A 16,642-nucleotide genomic window follows, 5' to 3' on the forward strand; every position below is an offset into this window, starting at 1 on the left:
AACTTCCTTTTTAAAATTAAAAACTGTGGGCATAAAGGGATATGCCCAGAGTCACACACCAATGAGTGGCAGAGCCACACTAAACCCAGGTCCAGACTGGAGCTCTCCTCACTGTCTCATCTTAGCTGCCATATGTATTTGAAACTGTCATAATCCTCTAGATCAGTGCTGCTCAGTGGAAATATAGTGATACAGTAAAAGCACTGTATGTGCCTTCAGATATTCTAGGATCTACATTTAAAAAGTAATAAGAAATAGCTGAAGTCCTGGCCAGGTGGCTCAGGTGGTTGGACCAACTGTGAACCAAAAGGTCATCATTTTTTATGCCCAGGCAGGGCATGTACAGGAAGCAGCCATTGATGTTACTCTCTCATATTGAGGTCTCTCTCTCTCTCTCTCTTTCCCCATCTCTATTTTTATCTCTATCTCTCTCCTTTCCTTCCTCTCTGAAATCAATGAGCATATCCTCTGGTAAGAATTTAAAATAAAAGAAAGAGGTGCGATTAATTTTTCTTTTAAGTAATATTTTACTTAAATTAACATAGTTAAAATATTATCCTTTTAACATATAATCAATATAAAAGTTATTGTGATATTTTATGTTCTTTGTTTCATTCAAAGTCTCTGGTTTCATCTTACAGCTGCAGCACATCTCAGTCTGGACTAGCTACAAACAGTGCTCAATAGCCACATGTGCTTAGTGGCTACCATACTGTGTTTGCAGCTATAAACTGAGATGTACGGGGCCAGGAGATATATGCACAGCCTATAGAGGTGTATGTAGGGCTTAGAGGAGGCCATGTGTACTTTGAAAAAGCAAATATATACTATAATTCACTTGTAAAAAATTTAAAACCTGATTTATAGACATAAACCATGAATAGTAATGTTGAAAAAATCTTAGTGAGGACACACTAAAAACAGACTGTCAGTCACATATGAGGCTTCACAGGGAGATATGAAAAGTATACTAGAATTTATGGAGGTTATAAGGGTTCCAGGACATGTTATATGTTTGCCTAACATGAGCAGCTTCTCATATGATGTGGTCATCATAACACAAGTGACCAAACTCACTTTCTGAGAAATGACCTAAGTTCAAAAACCACAGTCTCATGTCAGGGTTTAATTAAATCTTAGACTTTATGTCAGCACTAGGTAACCCTTGAGGCACCCAGTTTCCTGACTCAGTGGTGTTCCTCTCTTAAACACCTGGGGCGATGGCAACCTTGCTGAACGTGGCATGTGCAGGTGGTGGGAAAAGAGAAGTCATGGTTCCCAGCTTCTAGCTGTAGATCTGGCTGGTCAAGCCCTGGAGGTTACCCCATGGCCAGTGAGTGAGAATGCCGGAGCTGGGAAAGGGTAGAGACCAGGGCGCCATGCAAGTATTTCTGTGTTGTCATTTTCAGGAGCAAGCAGACCATATAATTCACACAAAGCCAGCCCAAGAACTAACACCAGGTCCCTTTCAGATAGAGACAGGTTGTCAGTCTGACAGCTATCAAGCCAATCAGAAGGGTAAATTAAGGTGTCCTTTTTTTTTTTTTTTTAAGGGGCAAGGGGTAGTTAAAATGCTGATCTCCAAGTGACAGGTTTCTCAGCTGAGAGTGAACTGTCACTGCTGCCATCCTCACTCTGGAGCCTCTCAGGAGGAACATGTCAGGGAAACCAGCAGGCTCCTTATAGACCTACTTGCTCCCTAAGGGCATCCAGGCACAAGTCACGCTGTCTGATCTGCCCCCTGGGACCAAGAGGTTGAGGGTGCCTGTCTGTACCAGTTCCCACTGCAGTGGGAGCCAGGGATCAACTTTCCACTTTTGGAGAAGAAACTCCTTCTCTTTTTAATTGCAGAATTAATAATTAAATGAGTTCTTTAATGATGTGGGTGTCTCATTGCAGAGTGACATTGGAAAAGTATGCACAAAGCATACACCTTCATTCATATACATGTATTCTGGAAGCCAGATATTAAATCATTTTTTTAAATTATCATAAGCAAAAATGTAAAATAAAAAACAACAAGGGATATACATGTGCTTAATTACAAGAGGACTTTATTAGCTGGCACTAATTAACGCATGTTATGAATTCCAACAAATATCTAAAATTACTCACTTTGGTTAGTAGTTTTGACACAAGTAATTTGTTTAAAACTAGAACTTGGTGGAAAAGTTCAAGCAATTTTATTTTTGCCTGGGTAGCATATTATGCAATGTCTAGGGGGATAATTAACGATTAGCAGTTTAATGACAGAGACACATTCATTACCTGTTTCCTAGCTCCTACAAAGACTGATGCTGAGTACATATTCAAGCCGGCTCTGCCTCCATTTCTGAAAGAGCTGACCTCCCACTTACAGTTGAACCCATTTCTCAGATGGGGCTTACTCTAGTCAAATGCCTGCTCTCTGTTCCATCCAAGATCTCGAACATATCCACTGTGGACACTCCCCCATTCCTCACACATTAAAGGGGCCTTCTAGTCAGCATATTCTTCACAAACCCTGTTGTGTGTGTCTCAGGACAGTGGACAGGCCCTGTCATGAGTTTGCTGTTTCGGTCTCTTTCCCAGGGGCTCTGAGGCTGACCTAGAGATCAGCAGCTCTATTCCAAAGCTAGCGAGGCCTTGCTGGCCCTCTCACTGGCCCTCTTTTCCTGTGGGCTCCTTCTCCTTACCTGTAGGGCCAAAAACTGAGCTATGCAGTTATCCACATACATTGAGGTGGCCTCACACACATTCCAGGCCACTCAGAAAAAGGGAGCCTCAGAATTTAACCTCAAATGATCTAAATTGGCTGTGTGACCAGGCATCTATCCTCTCTGCACTGCTCTTTGCCTTGGTCTTTCCCAAGTGTCTTGGTTCAGTGTCCTGCTCTAGGCAACACGCTTTTTGTGGGATGGAGAAATGGGCTACTTGACCTACAGGGGCTCCATCCTAGTGTATAAATCTAACCAAGGGAAGGTAACTTCTTAACCTCCCATTGTTCTTAACTTAGGTATACTTTCTGTAGGCAAGAAGACAGTCTTAGAAGAAGGCTGCAGCCTAGAGAACACCCCCTACTTCGTCACACAGATCCAGAGAGGATTCCCCTCTGTTTTTTTCCCTTAAACCAAAGTTTGAAGCTAAATCCACTGTGGGCTAAAGGAGGCACTTTAAACTTCACTTGCTTCAAAGTTTAAATGGAAAGACTTGACAGGTATGCTAATGCTCCTCTATTAAGTCTGTAGAAAATGACATTAAAGGTATTGGTTAAAGACACGGCTCAGTGTTTGAGCAGTTTAATGAAGTGTTACACACAAGCTGACCTTGTAGAGGGAAAAGCTTGCAGCTCTCTCTGTGTTTTGGGAGGCCCTGGCCACTCTGTTTGACATCTGAGCTTAACATCAGCCCCAGCCTCATTACTATCTGTGAGGTTCTGAGAAGTGCCAAGGGGGAGGCCAGCCTTTGCTTAAAAAAGTCCAGTGGCAGAAAAGAGAGGTAAAAATCATGGCTCTGGGTTCTCAGCTGTGTGAGGCCAGAGGTGCTGGTGTGAATGACAGGTTTAGTTTTTATAAACATGGCCAGTGGTCTCCTGGACAAGCCAAAACAAGAGGACTGGAGAAGCTATTACAGTGGGCAGGGCAGACAGCTCCAGCCTAGTGTAAAAGCCAGAGCTTCCAGCTGTCCTCTGATCATCATGTGAGCAGGTGGAGCATAGAAGGGGGTCTCTGTGGGAAGAGGGTGCAGCCTCCCACAACATCCAGGATAAGTTTATTTGAGCATGTAGTGATGCTAAAGAGATGTGAGCCTCTAGAAAAGGGGAAGTTCTCAAGACTGCTACAACAACCCCATTAACTTACAAACTCAGCCCTGGCTGGTGTGGCTCAGTGGATTGAGTGCTAGCCTGTGAACCAAAAGGTCGCAGATTCAATTCCCAGTCAGGGTACTAGGCCTGGGTGGCAGGCCAGGCCTCCAGTAGGGGGCGTTTGAGAGGCAACTACGCATTAATGTTTTTCTTCCTCCTTTCCCCAGTCTCTAAAAATAAATAAATAAAATCTTTTTTAAAAACCTTACAAACTCATTCACTCAGTCACCCAATATTATTTATTGCACATCTGCTGTATATCGCTTCTCTCTGCAACTGCACATATTTATGTTTCAACCACACTGGTCTGCCAATTCCTGGATGTTCAAAGCTCCTCCCCACCACAGGGCCTTTGCACATACTTTCCCCACTGCCTTTCTCAGTTTTTCACAAAGGTAGTCACTTTATTAAGACTTTTGATATTAGCTTACATATACTCTTTTTGAAGAAGCAGATGGGCAGTGCTGGTCTTGCTGGGTACATACTAATTAATAGTAATTATATTTATTATACTTATAATTCTTTACCTTTACTTTTGAGTAGCTTATTGTATCTTCAAAGTTTACCCATGTGTTAATCCATTTGAGGTTTCTAGGAACATCTTAAAGCAGATAGAAGATTTCCTGGCTGTCCTTATGCAGAGACAAGGAAGCTGAGGCCAACAGAAACTGTGTGTCCAAGGGGACAGTGCTAGAACCAGACCAGGAGTCTAGTCACCTGACTCCCAGATGAGAGCTAATTTTGTCTCTGCAAGTGGTGCACATTTCTCTCTTCACTGAGGATGCCAATGCACATTGAAGGCCTGGGGTGTTGAGGCAGGAGGGTGAGCAGCCGCATGACAAGAGCAGCTGCTTTGTGTCAGACACACTGCCAGAAGAGCTGAGACATGCTGAGGGCAGCCCTGCCTCAGGAAGCATTTCTCCCAGATGGGGCAAGCACAATGCATGCAGTCTTTGCCAAGTCCTTTCCCTTCTGTATCCTGTTCTTTCCTTCTCCTTGCCTCCTTTAGCCTGTGCTAAGAGTGGCAACATTTTACCTTCTGCCTAGTAAAGTTGGCTTGTTCTAGCAGAATTCTTTGGAGGAAAAGCCATGATCCAGGGGTTATAGGGGAGAAATTCTTGATCAGTGAACATGTTTTGGGCACTTCCTCTTGCCCTCCTGTCTGTTTAGGCTCTAAAAATAATCATTGAAGGGATGGAGGTTCTGCTTGTGCAGGTTCTGTGCTTAGCCACTTAAATGTGCCATCTCCTTCTACCCTCACAATAATCCTGTGAGGGAGGTGCAATCACAATCTCATCCTTCAGGTGTGGAAATTAGAGATTAGAAAGGTAAATAATTTGTCTAAGCTCACAGAGTAACAGGTGGTACAACCTGTCTGTGAACTTGGGAGTGTCTGACTCAGGGTCATCAGGAATCAGGGCCCAGATTGTTCCATGGAATTGGAATTAATTGGTGTGAATTGTGTTGCCTGGAGATGTGCAGTGCTGGCCAACTCAGGAGACTGAGGGCTTAACTAATTCCTCGAAGTCCCTGCTTATAAGCTCCTTACAAAATAGCTGGAGGAGAGTACAGGAAGGCACCTCATCTACCACTGGGCCATATGGTGTAGAACCCAAGAGCTCTGCACCTTCAGAAGAGACAAGGGATCTTTGGGGTAGAGTCGTCACAGAGGGCTTCATGGAGAAAACAGTCTGAGATGCTAGATCTCAGAGGGATGCTAATCACCTTGCACTTCACAATAACCTTGTGATAGTTAACATCATGATGAATAATTTTGTGCCAGGACCTATTATAGATATGTTACATAATCTCATCTAATTCTTATAATAATGCTGCAAAGTTGATAAACTGGAACTCTGATCTTTTCTGTGCTGTTCCGACTCCATGTCCAATATGATATATATAGTAAAAAGAACAAGAGCTTTGGATCTAACAAACTCACATTTGAATCTTGGGCTGTTGTGTTGTACAGTTCCAAGCAGGGTATGGGGAAGAGGGTAGCATGCAAAAGGCACAATTTAGGCATGTCAGAAATAAAAAAATTAAGGTTACTGAATGGTCTTATTGTTTGACTATTGACCATGATAAAAATGTTGACTTAATTGTTCTAGGAGGCAGGTGAGGGTTTTGAAGACTTTGTATAATAGTTGAATGAGATAGCTCCAGCCCCAGACACCTGAGTTCAAATCCCAACTCTGCTTTCTGTGAGCTGTGTGACCTTGGACAAGTTCAATCACTGTACGTCAGTTACCTCATCTCTAAGATGAAGAAAACTATAGAATCTCATCATAAGACTGTTGTATTAATTTGGAATAACAAATGTAATGTGCTTGGAGCAATGCCTACCCTCCCATAGTGTATGATGTGTTGGCTACTATTAGTAATTTCCCAAGTCTTTTTATTGAAAACTCATCCTGCACCAAACACTGAGGGAAATATAAAAATGAGCCATGTCTAATCTTGGCTTTGGGTGTGCACTTATATAATAACTAACACAACCCAGAAGGGGGTCAAGTACCATTTCTGAAGTACAATTAAAGCATTTAGAGAAAGAGATTAGTCCTAACCTGACAGGGTCCATGATGGAAAAGAATGTGAGCTGGTACTTGAGGAGTGGGTATGATTAGCAGATGGGAACTAGGTAATGAGAGGGCAGTGGGCAGGTATACTGCGCTCACCACACCAATCAGCATCAGAGACCTGGGTGTCTAGTTCACTCTGGGTGGCAACTGCTAAGAAGAAAAAGATGTCAGTAAAACTAGCATTGCCATTTCACAAAGTGTACCTCTCCAAACTGTATTTAGTAAAGATAATTCCAGCATTTTTATGAACACAAGTCCAACCCTTTTGACTTTTCTTTGGGGAACCCCTGTGCAGACCCAGCCTTACCCCATCTCATCCAGACCTTTCTGCCAAAGGAAGTGCTAAACAAACACCAAATGGCACCCATGCTCCTGGTTTTGAGTCTACAGCTAAGGCATGATTAGGAGAGATACTGAAGACGTTTCTTAACAGGCAACAGGAGCTGGAAGCCTGGGCCCATCCCCAAACCCACATTGCTCCCATAGACTAAGAACACCTCTCCCCTTCCCTCTCCACCCCTTTCCTTTCCTCTCCACCCATTCTCTCCTTGTTTTCTTCCTTCCTTTTTCTCCCTTTTTATTTTCATTTCTTTCCTTCCCTCCCTCCCTCCCTCTCTCCCTTCTTTCTTTCCTTCTTTCTGGCTGGGTGCTATTTATTTAAAACCACATTCTGCACCCCAGAAACACACACTACAACATCTCCATCCCTAACCCATTTCATGAGTCCAAAGACTCAGCTTCCCTTTTTCTTGGAAGGTGGATGGATATTTCAGCCAGGGGCATGGAAGACAGAGAACGAGGAACAGAAATAATCCTTGGGCCAGGAGACTGGCTCTTCTTTTAAGCAGGAAAATAAAGCCAGGAAAGAATTCACTCATAAATGTTTTAAAGAGACATGAAAGAAAGTGTAGCATTTTTTTTCTCTCTTTCTTCTTTGGGGGGTGGGGGTAGGGGAAAGCTTTTAAAATAAATAGCTGACAGCATCTCTTATTTGAGTAATTCTTTGCCAGTTATAAATGTGCTTCTCTAGAGTGCTTTATTTAGAAGTGGGAAAAAACCCTGTATTCTCTAGGATATGCTCAGCATCACCCAGGAGAATCAGGCTTACTCTCCCCCTGGCCCTCCTGATGCCCAGCCTCAGACATTCACATGTTCTATAATCTGATCTAGGTTATAAAAATTTTAAAAAAGGAGAAGAGACAGCTGATTTTCCCACACAGCTGACATTTCCTTTATGCCTGGTTTAACTTTTTTATGACAGCCTGGGTTAACTCCATCGGAGAATTTTTCTTTTCAAATGAGCTTTGTGTTTTTATGTTGGAAATTTTTTCTTTAGACAAACCCAGTAATTTTTCAAGTTAAAATGTGTACACTTAGGAAATTTAGGGATCCATTTGATCAGCACATACATCTGAGATTGTTCATGCCAAAGTTATCATATCTAATGGCAGTCATTAAAAGTAATAGAAAGCAATGACATATTTTAACTAGTTTTTAAGCAACCCCCTCCCATACAGTCAGTTGCCTAAGTAATTGATTATACTCACACTCTCCACTTTTTTCCTGGTGCATGTGAAAGACTGTGCTTGGTTTGTACTGGTTAGCTGGTCTTGGAGAGGGAAAAAAAGACAGAGCTGATTTGGAGTCCTTTCTCTTCTCACTGGGGAGATAGAATTTCCCTCTACCTGTCAGTAGCTCCTGGGTCCAAGGCCTGGATCTCCTGGCTCGGCTAATGACTGGTTCATTGATTTCTGAGCTCACACAGAGTCCTAGAAAACTGTTGACTTTGGAGCCCAAGGCCTGTGTTTGAGCTTGACTTGTTCTTTCCTGACTGAATCACCTTAGGGTGTCTGCTTGACTTCTCTGAGTCTTTGTTATTTCATCTGTAAAAAGGGATTAGCAAAAATGTTTTTGCTACATATAGGTTGTACTAAGTGGGATAGTGTATGTGAAGGTGCTTAGTAAACAGACTGCTTAATAGCCCACCCCCTTCAGAAAAGTGAGGCCAGCCAGGGGCCAAATGTAAAGTTCAACCCCTTATTTCTACATCATCAAACCCTGAATTCCAAAAAGAGCTTTTAGTTCAGGTAAATATGTAGGGATAAGTAACACCCTCTCTGCAAGTTTGACACTCCCCTTGAACCCACCTACTTTTGAAGTTCAGGGACATCTATGACCCACAAGAGCTTCATTCCTGGCTCAGACTATACCTTTTAAGATGGGCACACTGATACCATATAATTAACCCCATCCATCAGTGTAGTAACGGGTTCTTTTATCTCTAGTTAAACACAGAGTGTGGTCCCTGGACCAGCATCATTGGCATTGCCTGGGAGCTTGTTAAAAATGGATATCCTTGGATTTCTACTCCAGACCTGGTGAATCATAATCTGCATATTGACAAGACCTCAGTCAATTCATACACACAGCAGAGTGTGAGGAGCACAGCCCCAGACTGCAGTAATATTACAGGACCTCAGGCTGTGGCCAAGAAAGGACTTTCCATCCACTGTACCCCATGCAGTGCTGCCTGGCAAATGTCAGCTCCTGCAGTGGTAGTTTGGTCATGTGGAGACTCTCCAGCCCTTTTATCCCCCCCCCACACACACAACACATGCTACCACAAGGCCCCAGGTTTGGGTAGAATCAGATATTCAAGGCCTGAGACCAAAGAACAAAAGTTTAGCTGAGTTCTGAGTCTAAGAGCATTACTAAGATTCCTTTCATTTCTACTGACCTTAAAGTTTGTATATGTTATGTCAATTGATTGTGTGAATATGTGGGTGGAAGAGGGGACATGTAGGTATTCAGAGAAGTGAAAAAAATCTGCTCAGTGCCACTCATGAGTAGTTGGTAGAGTGGGGGTTAGAACTCTGGTCTGGTCTACACAGTGATTTACAAATTTGTGCAACTTAAATTGAAACCTGAGTGAAATTTGAAGGGCTTCTTCAACTAACAAAGCTGTGAATTCTAGAGCTATTGAACAGAGGATTGCAGTCCAATCAATACTAAATCAATTAATTTAGTCTTCCAAAGAGCCCTGTCTACTCATCCAGGGCTAGAGGACTCAACTCCTGAAGTAGAGTAAAAATAGCTGACGCCACTCCCCAATCAGCTTGCACCATTGATTGAGCACCCACTGTGGGCCACACACCATGTCAGGCACTGTAGGGTCATGGGTAAGAGACACAGCAAATAAATATGCTTTTGGAACTATGAAGAAGTGTGGTTTCCAAAATGCTGCTCAGTGATCAGTAGAGAGAAACATGTCCAGTAAATGTCTTCTCAAGTCTCACGCCAACAGAAATAAATGGTCTCAACAGATGGGTTTGTGTGCTTTTTTTGTTAGAAAATAAAAAACTATCTAATTCAATGACTATCCCTCTTTTGCTTCAGTTGCCAGAAATCCCAGAGTGAATCTGCCCAAATGGTGCAATCTGCTCATTTTAGAAGCCTGAGAGCATCTACCTACCACTTCTGCCTACCTTCCCAGCTTTTGTCCCTATTTGTTCTCTGTTTTGGGGCAAAACCACTTCAAATTCTATTCTGGCCATAGGCAGGGCACAAAAAACACACAACCTTGAGACATTCTCCATTTAGTATTGTGTGGTAAAAGAAAAGCATAAAATAACTTCACAAGGAGTCTGGTGTGAGGGCTGGAGTCTGGGACTTAGACCCCAGAGGCTGGGATCTCAAGCCTCCCACTGATTTGGTGTGTGTGATGCTGCGCACATCTTTTTATGTGGTTGGGACATAATTTTCTCCTTCCCAAAATGGGGAAGTTAGACTACAGGTGAAAATCTGCCATGTAAAAAAGGGAAAGAGCAAAAGAACAATAGATGGACATTAGTTATGTGCAGAGAGAATAAATGGCATAAACATAGTTAGGTACCAGGTTCAAGAAGCAAGCTCTCCCAAATTTTTGAACCAGATGTGTAAATCAAATATTAGTGTATGTGTCTTCATGTAGGGAGAGAGAACAGAGGGAAGAGCTATCCAGTTTGTACCAGTTCAAAGAAAAATGGCGACACGTTCTTCTCCACTGGCCTCCAAGGCTCAGGTGGTGTTCAGGAATCTACTTCTCCACTCCTTGACCTGAGTAGGGCATATGACTTTCTTTGGCCAACAGAACAAGGGCTTGAGAAGCTCATGTGTTTTTGGTGTTGCACTCTTGCTGCCTTGGCACCCCAGCCACCTGAACTAGCCTGCTACATTATGAGATACACATGGCCCAGTCACCCTTCTTACTTTAGCCAATTACCAAAGGTGTAATTGGGACCACCAGGGCTAGCCCTTAGCCAACCTGTGTACACATCAGAGAGCCCAGCTGAGATTAGCCTAACCCAGCCCAGCCCAGACTTGCCCAGATGTTTCGTGACCTGAAGAAATGGTGATTGTTTTAAGCCACTAAGTTTTAGGGTGGTTTATTATGCAGCAAAAGCTAACCAATAAAACCAGTTGAGAAGAGGTGTTTATTTAACAACCTAAGAATAGGAACCATCAAATTCCAGTTGGAGAACCTGCTGGGAAATGGAAGGTAGTTGGAACCTTTTTCTTTTCATTTGCAAAGCTGAATGACATCATACCTCCCCAAGTCTTATCCCAGTCCCCACTCTCCTTTCTTTGTCTTTTATTCACCATGTTTCCAGCAGGGACAGGAAGCAGATGTTTCCATTCTTGGAGCTGTACAACCACTAAAGGGAGAGAGGATTAGCAGTGGTAGACCAGCCCGGGAAGCAGGATGCCTGATAATTAACCCATCCTCCTACATACCCTGGTTTCCAACAAAGGGAACTATACAAATTGACCCAACAAAATTATCTGTGCTAATTTCCCAGCTCCTCCCTAATGCTGTCCCTTTCTTGGCCAGCACCTGGAAGGGCCTGTTAAGCCATCACATTCCTTCCTCCCCTTGCCCACCCCCCTACCCCAACCCCCCACCCCGACCCCAGCCCTGTTCCTACTCTCCTTCTCTCTTTCTCGAGTTGTTAGCGCACAGGCATCAAGGAAGGAATCAGACAGGAACAGGTCCTATTGTTCAGCAAAGAGGCAAGAAAAAATAATCAAAAAAGCAGGGGACTTAGAAAAGACCACAATTATTTCTCAAATAGAATGGGAAAATCTAACATGCTTTATCACTACAGAGAACAAGCACTGTGCAAACGCCCAGGCCTCTGACTGGCATTCCAGTTGTTTTGAATAGCTGCGTGACATTGTCAAAGAACCTGCCATTGTGTTGCTGAAAGGCACTTGCAACATTGCATAAAAATCAGGCTTTTGCGTCACCCTCAAACTAGTCAAAGCTGCTGTTCTTTCTTTCTCTCTTTTTGAAAGAAGAAAGAAGGAAAATAAGAAATGTCCCCAGAATAAGACTTTCAAAGACAGATAAACATTGTTTGTGAAAGACATCAGAAACTGGGCACCCAAGCAAAGCCACCGACTGAAGAGATATTCTACTTGGAAAAGATGACAGGACATCAATGGAGAGGTGAGAAGTAGTGTAGGGACACAGTGACAGGACTTGTATAGGTATAATTCTTCAGGCTTGACTCTTTAACAATCTTTCTAGATTTTGGTCAACCCTCTTACTGTCTTTTCTCTTCTCAGTTACTTCCATTGTGAGCTGTTACATAATTTACACATGCTGCTTACCTGGGTCCCTACAGGGTCCTTCTAACCTTATCACTTCTCAGGAAGAAAATGAAGCTTAAAATTCTTTGAATGCTGAAGGGATCTAAATCCATCCTCAGGGACCTTGCTTGTCTCCAACCACACTTGAACCACACTGGGGAACCCAGAGAGAGCTAACCAGGGGACTTCCTCAGGCTCAACTCTACATTGTGAACAGCCTGCCCTTTTCACAGTATGCCTGGAGCAATCAACACTGACTGTATAGGCAAAGGGTTGGATTGTTCTCTGAGAGAAGTAAACAAATTTTCTTCCACAGACCAGAGGTGCTAGACCTTGGAAAAGTCATCTGGAATGGCAAGGCATGTTCTGTCTGGTCACTGCATTAAGAGATAACTTTTCCAGTTTCCTAAAGTCCTACTGCAAGGGAAAGTTAGATTCAGGAGTCTATGCAGAAGTTAAGAGATTTGTACATGCACATAAAGCCCATACTGTGTTCTAATAGATTGCTGTCCCTTACAGTTTCATAAATTCAACCTTTAAGAAAAGGGAATAATTTAACTCTAATATTGATTTGACTTCTTGTGTGCCACTGGGGAAGGTGAAGGCTGGGAAACCAGTTCTGGGTGGGCAGTCTGAATTATCTATTCTTCCTAATTGCAACCTTTGATTAGTTCAGCTACTTCTAGATGTCTGGCTATTAACAAATGGCCATAGGTCTGTGCCTGCTGTCCTCAGAGAGAAGCCTATGGCTGCTGACTTCCTCTCACAGAGGGGTCGGTACAGAGAAAAGAACTATAGACTGGAAGGGTGGGTCTTGGCTTTATTCCTAACCTGCCCCATGCTCTTGGGTTGGCCACTTAACTGTTGGGAGTCTTAGCTTCCTCATAAGTAAAATTTACTTTATTTTATTTATTTATTAATGCCCCACTTGTTTCAAAATAGGTTTAAGGTGGCTTATGTGTAAAATGAAGGGATTAGACTAGATGATCCCTTCTAAGGTATCTTCCCAGCCTTGCATGCTCTGACAGTCTTGCTTGCCACTTGACTTTGCAGAATCTGCAGTTCAATTTCAAGTGAGAAGGATTTTAGCTGCCCCTCGAGTGTGAGTTATTCATAGTCACGGAGGGTCTGTGGGATTGATTGGGGAGATGTGTGATTTGTGCTATTGTAGGTAACGCAGTATACTTGGAATTTCACATCAGCAAACTACATTCACATATTAACAAATTTCCTATTCACACACCTTTAATAGCAAAGAATTTATTTATGGGAGCAAATTCCAACCAGTTCCCTACAAATGACTATTCTTTTTAAGTACTCAGAAAGATGATGATACAGCCCTTTATCAATTCTCAGTCCTGCAGAATCTGTCTGTGACTTCTGGCAGCTCTGCCTGTTGCTCATAGACCACTGGAGCTTGGATTCCGAAGAGACAGTCAGCTTGGCTCGCTTTATCCTTTTTTTTAAGATTGTATTTATTCATTTTTAGACAGAGGGTAAGAGTAGAATAAAAAGAGGAAGAAAAACATCACTGTGTGGTTGCCTCTGGAGCACCCCATACTGGGGATCTGGCCTCCAACACAGGCATGTGCCCTGACTGGGAACTGAACTGGCAACCCTTTGGTTCAAAGCCCACACTCAATCCACTGAGTCACATCAGTCTGGAGCACTGGATTCTAAGGGAGACACTGACAAATGGAAATTCATCCTGAGAGTTGTAACCAGGGAAGAAAGGTCTGGAAAGACTACCTTCTGTCAACAATAAGCAAAGCTGATGATGTTTAGCTCAGAAAATAGAAGACTTCCCAAGTTTGCAACGTTGCCATGATGAAGAGAGACCCTGGGGGCCACTGTGGAACTGTCGCAGCTGCCCATCAGTGGGCTGGGGTGTCTAGGGAGGTGGTGAGCCAGAACCACCGCAAGTGTCAAGCTGAGGTTGGAGAGCACCTGCCAAGATGCTACAGCAGCAGCATCGTTTTATCCAATTTAGCAAACATGTGTTGAGAATCTACTAGTAAGCAAGTTTCGCTATGAGGTAGGTACAGTGGAACTACTAAAGTGACCGACTCTTCACTATTAATTAGAATTCTTATGGTTGCAAGCAACAGAAACCAACTGAAGGTATTAATAAAAATATGAACATTTATTAAAATAGTGCAGGGATGACCTTTACCTATAGGTACAAAGGTGTTGCTGAAGCAAGTCGGAGTTGCAGGATTCATATTTTTGCTCCGTTTTGCATGTGTTTTCATTCTCCTTTTCCCAGGTACCAGCTTCGTCTTCTTCTCCTGTCCTCGTAGTTGAAAACATGGCAGTTGACATATTGTGGGTCTAACTTTCTCTGTATCTCAGTTCCTCATTTTCCAGGAAGGGACACTAATTGGTCCAACTTGGGTTAACTAGTGACAAGCATTGTCCCTGGAGGGCACTGCTGTCACCTGTGAATTGGATTTAAGTTGGGAAAGTTGCCAGAAAGGGGTAAAGATTAGATAAGAAAGCAAAGAATGTTCACTACAGAGACACAGTTCTTGAATTCAAGGAGATGACAGTCTAGCAAAAGAAGCAGGCACATGAAACATGAACTCTGGTATAAGACTGAGTGTGGCACAGGCTAGAACAGAGATGTCTGGTCCAGGTGGTGCATGGGAGGGAAGAATCCTGACAGACAGAACCAGAAGGCTTCGTGGGAGAGAGAGCATTCCAGGAAGGCTGACAGTAGTTTTTTGTTGCTGTTAATGGTGGTGGAGATAATGACTCTTTAATTTTACAAATAATAAATAAATACATTCTTAATAAAAATATGGGCCATCTCCTCATAGCTAATTATGACATATATCCTTCTAGACTATGTCCATATATTTAAATTAATGTAGATGCCTTAACTTGTATTTAAAAATATAAGGTTGCTTTGCACATGTTTTACATAAATAAAATATTATACATATTATTTTACAACTTCCATTTTTCACTCAGTAATACTTGAAGGACTACCCATAATGGTGTATATTAGAATTTACTCTATTCTTTTAAACTGATGCATATTATTCTCTCATATGACTATAATGTAACTTACTTGACTTTAATATAATTTATTACTCAAATGACAGGAACCTGGGATGTTCTCTACTTCTCAGTTAAAAACAATGCTGTAATAGACATCTTTGTACATTCTTCTCTGTGCAAGTGTTTCTCTAGGTACAGAGATGTGAAATTGCTGTGTCACAGTACATGCACACTTAAAACATAAGGACAGCTAAAAAAAACACTGGATTCCAAAGCAGCTTTCCACACTTATTCTCTATCATCAGTATATGAAACTGTTTTGCACTTTTAAAATATTTGTCATTCTTGGAAGGGAAAAGGAGTATCTTGTCGTTGTTTCAATTTTCATTTTCCTGATTACTAGTGTGCTCTTCCAGAAGGTCTCTTCATGCCAGGCGTGTATGTGTGTGTGTGTGTGTGTAGTATTCTAGTCTATCAGCCTAGATAAAATATCTAGAATATCTATTTTCTAGAATATCTGTTTGTCTATTTATGAGCCAACACCACATAATTTTACTGTTTAAATACTATAAATTTATTATATCTGAGACAGCAAATACCCTTTCTCTTTCTTTTAATTATCTTGATTTTTTGTTATTTATTTTTTAATATGGATTTCAGAATTAGATTGTCAAGTTCTATGAAAAAATCATGTTGGAATCTTGATTAGAAGTGCATTAAGTATTTATAGATCCATTTGGGGAGAATTGATATCTTTGTAATATTGAGTCTTCTTTATCAGTAGCATGGTAAATGTCTTCATTTTTCCAGGTTTTCTTTTGTGATAATAATGTCTTAAATACTCTCAGGAAAAAGAAGACTGCTCTCTCTGCCTTGACTGTTGTGAGTCAGCATAGCCTCAGATTGACAGGTGAACTTTACACTACCTCAAACTTGTTTTTCCATGTTCTAAGACCCTCCAAAAATCATTTCAAAGTTAGTCGATATGTAAAATGAGACTATTATTCTAGGGTTATTATGCATCTCTAAGAAACAGACTTTTGTTGGTACATACAACCCTAAGTCACTTCGGTAAATACTTCCTTTTATCCTCAGAATGTTAGAAATCATGGGAAATCTTCTGAGGTTAGGTATTTAGGAGGATATGATCATGCATGTAGTATCATAAGCTAAACATAGTGATTTAAAGACTTTTAACAGATATTTAATGAATGATTACCATGGGAGCCAGGAACTGTGTTAGCTACTGGGACACAGAGAGAGCAATTCAGTATCTGAGGACACAGGACTAGAGGTCACAGACACAAGAACAAGTAGTGCACAGGGGCCTATGGAATCACAACCTAAGAGAAAGAGCTCACTGAGATTCAACAAAGGCTTTCTGGAGAGGATGATGCCCAGGCTGAGCTTTGATGAAGAAGTAAGATTAAGCCCAGTGAAGAAAAGTAGAAGGGGCCTTTCAGGGAGAAAGAGAAGCATACATAAAAACGCTGGGATATGAAACTCCTCATGTTTGAAGCAAAGGAATTATAAGCAGTTTAGTATAACTACACAGTACAATGCAGGGGAGTGGGGGAAAGGC

The sequence above is a fragment of the Artibeus jamaicensis genome, unplaced genomic scaffold (assembly GCF_021234435.1).
Source record: "Artibeus jamaicensis isolate MK-2021 breed Jamaican fruit bat unplaced genomic scaffold, CSHL_Jam_final contig_196, whole genome shotgun sequence".
Lineage (NCBI taxonomy): Eukaryota > Metazoa > Chordata > Mammalia > Chiroptera > Phyllostomidae > Artibeus > Artibeus jamaicensis.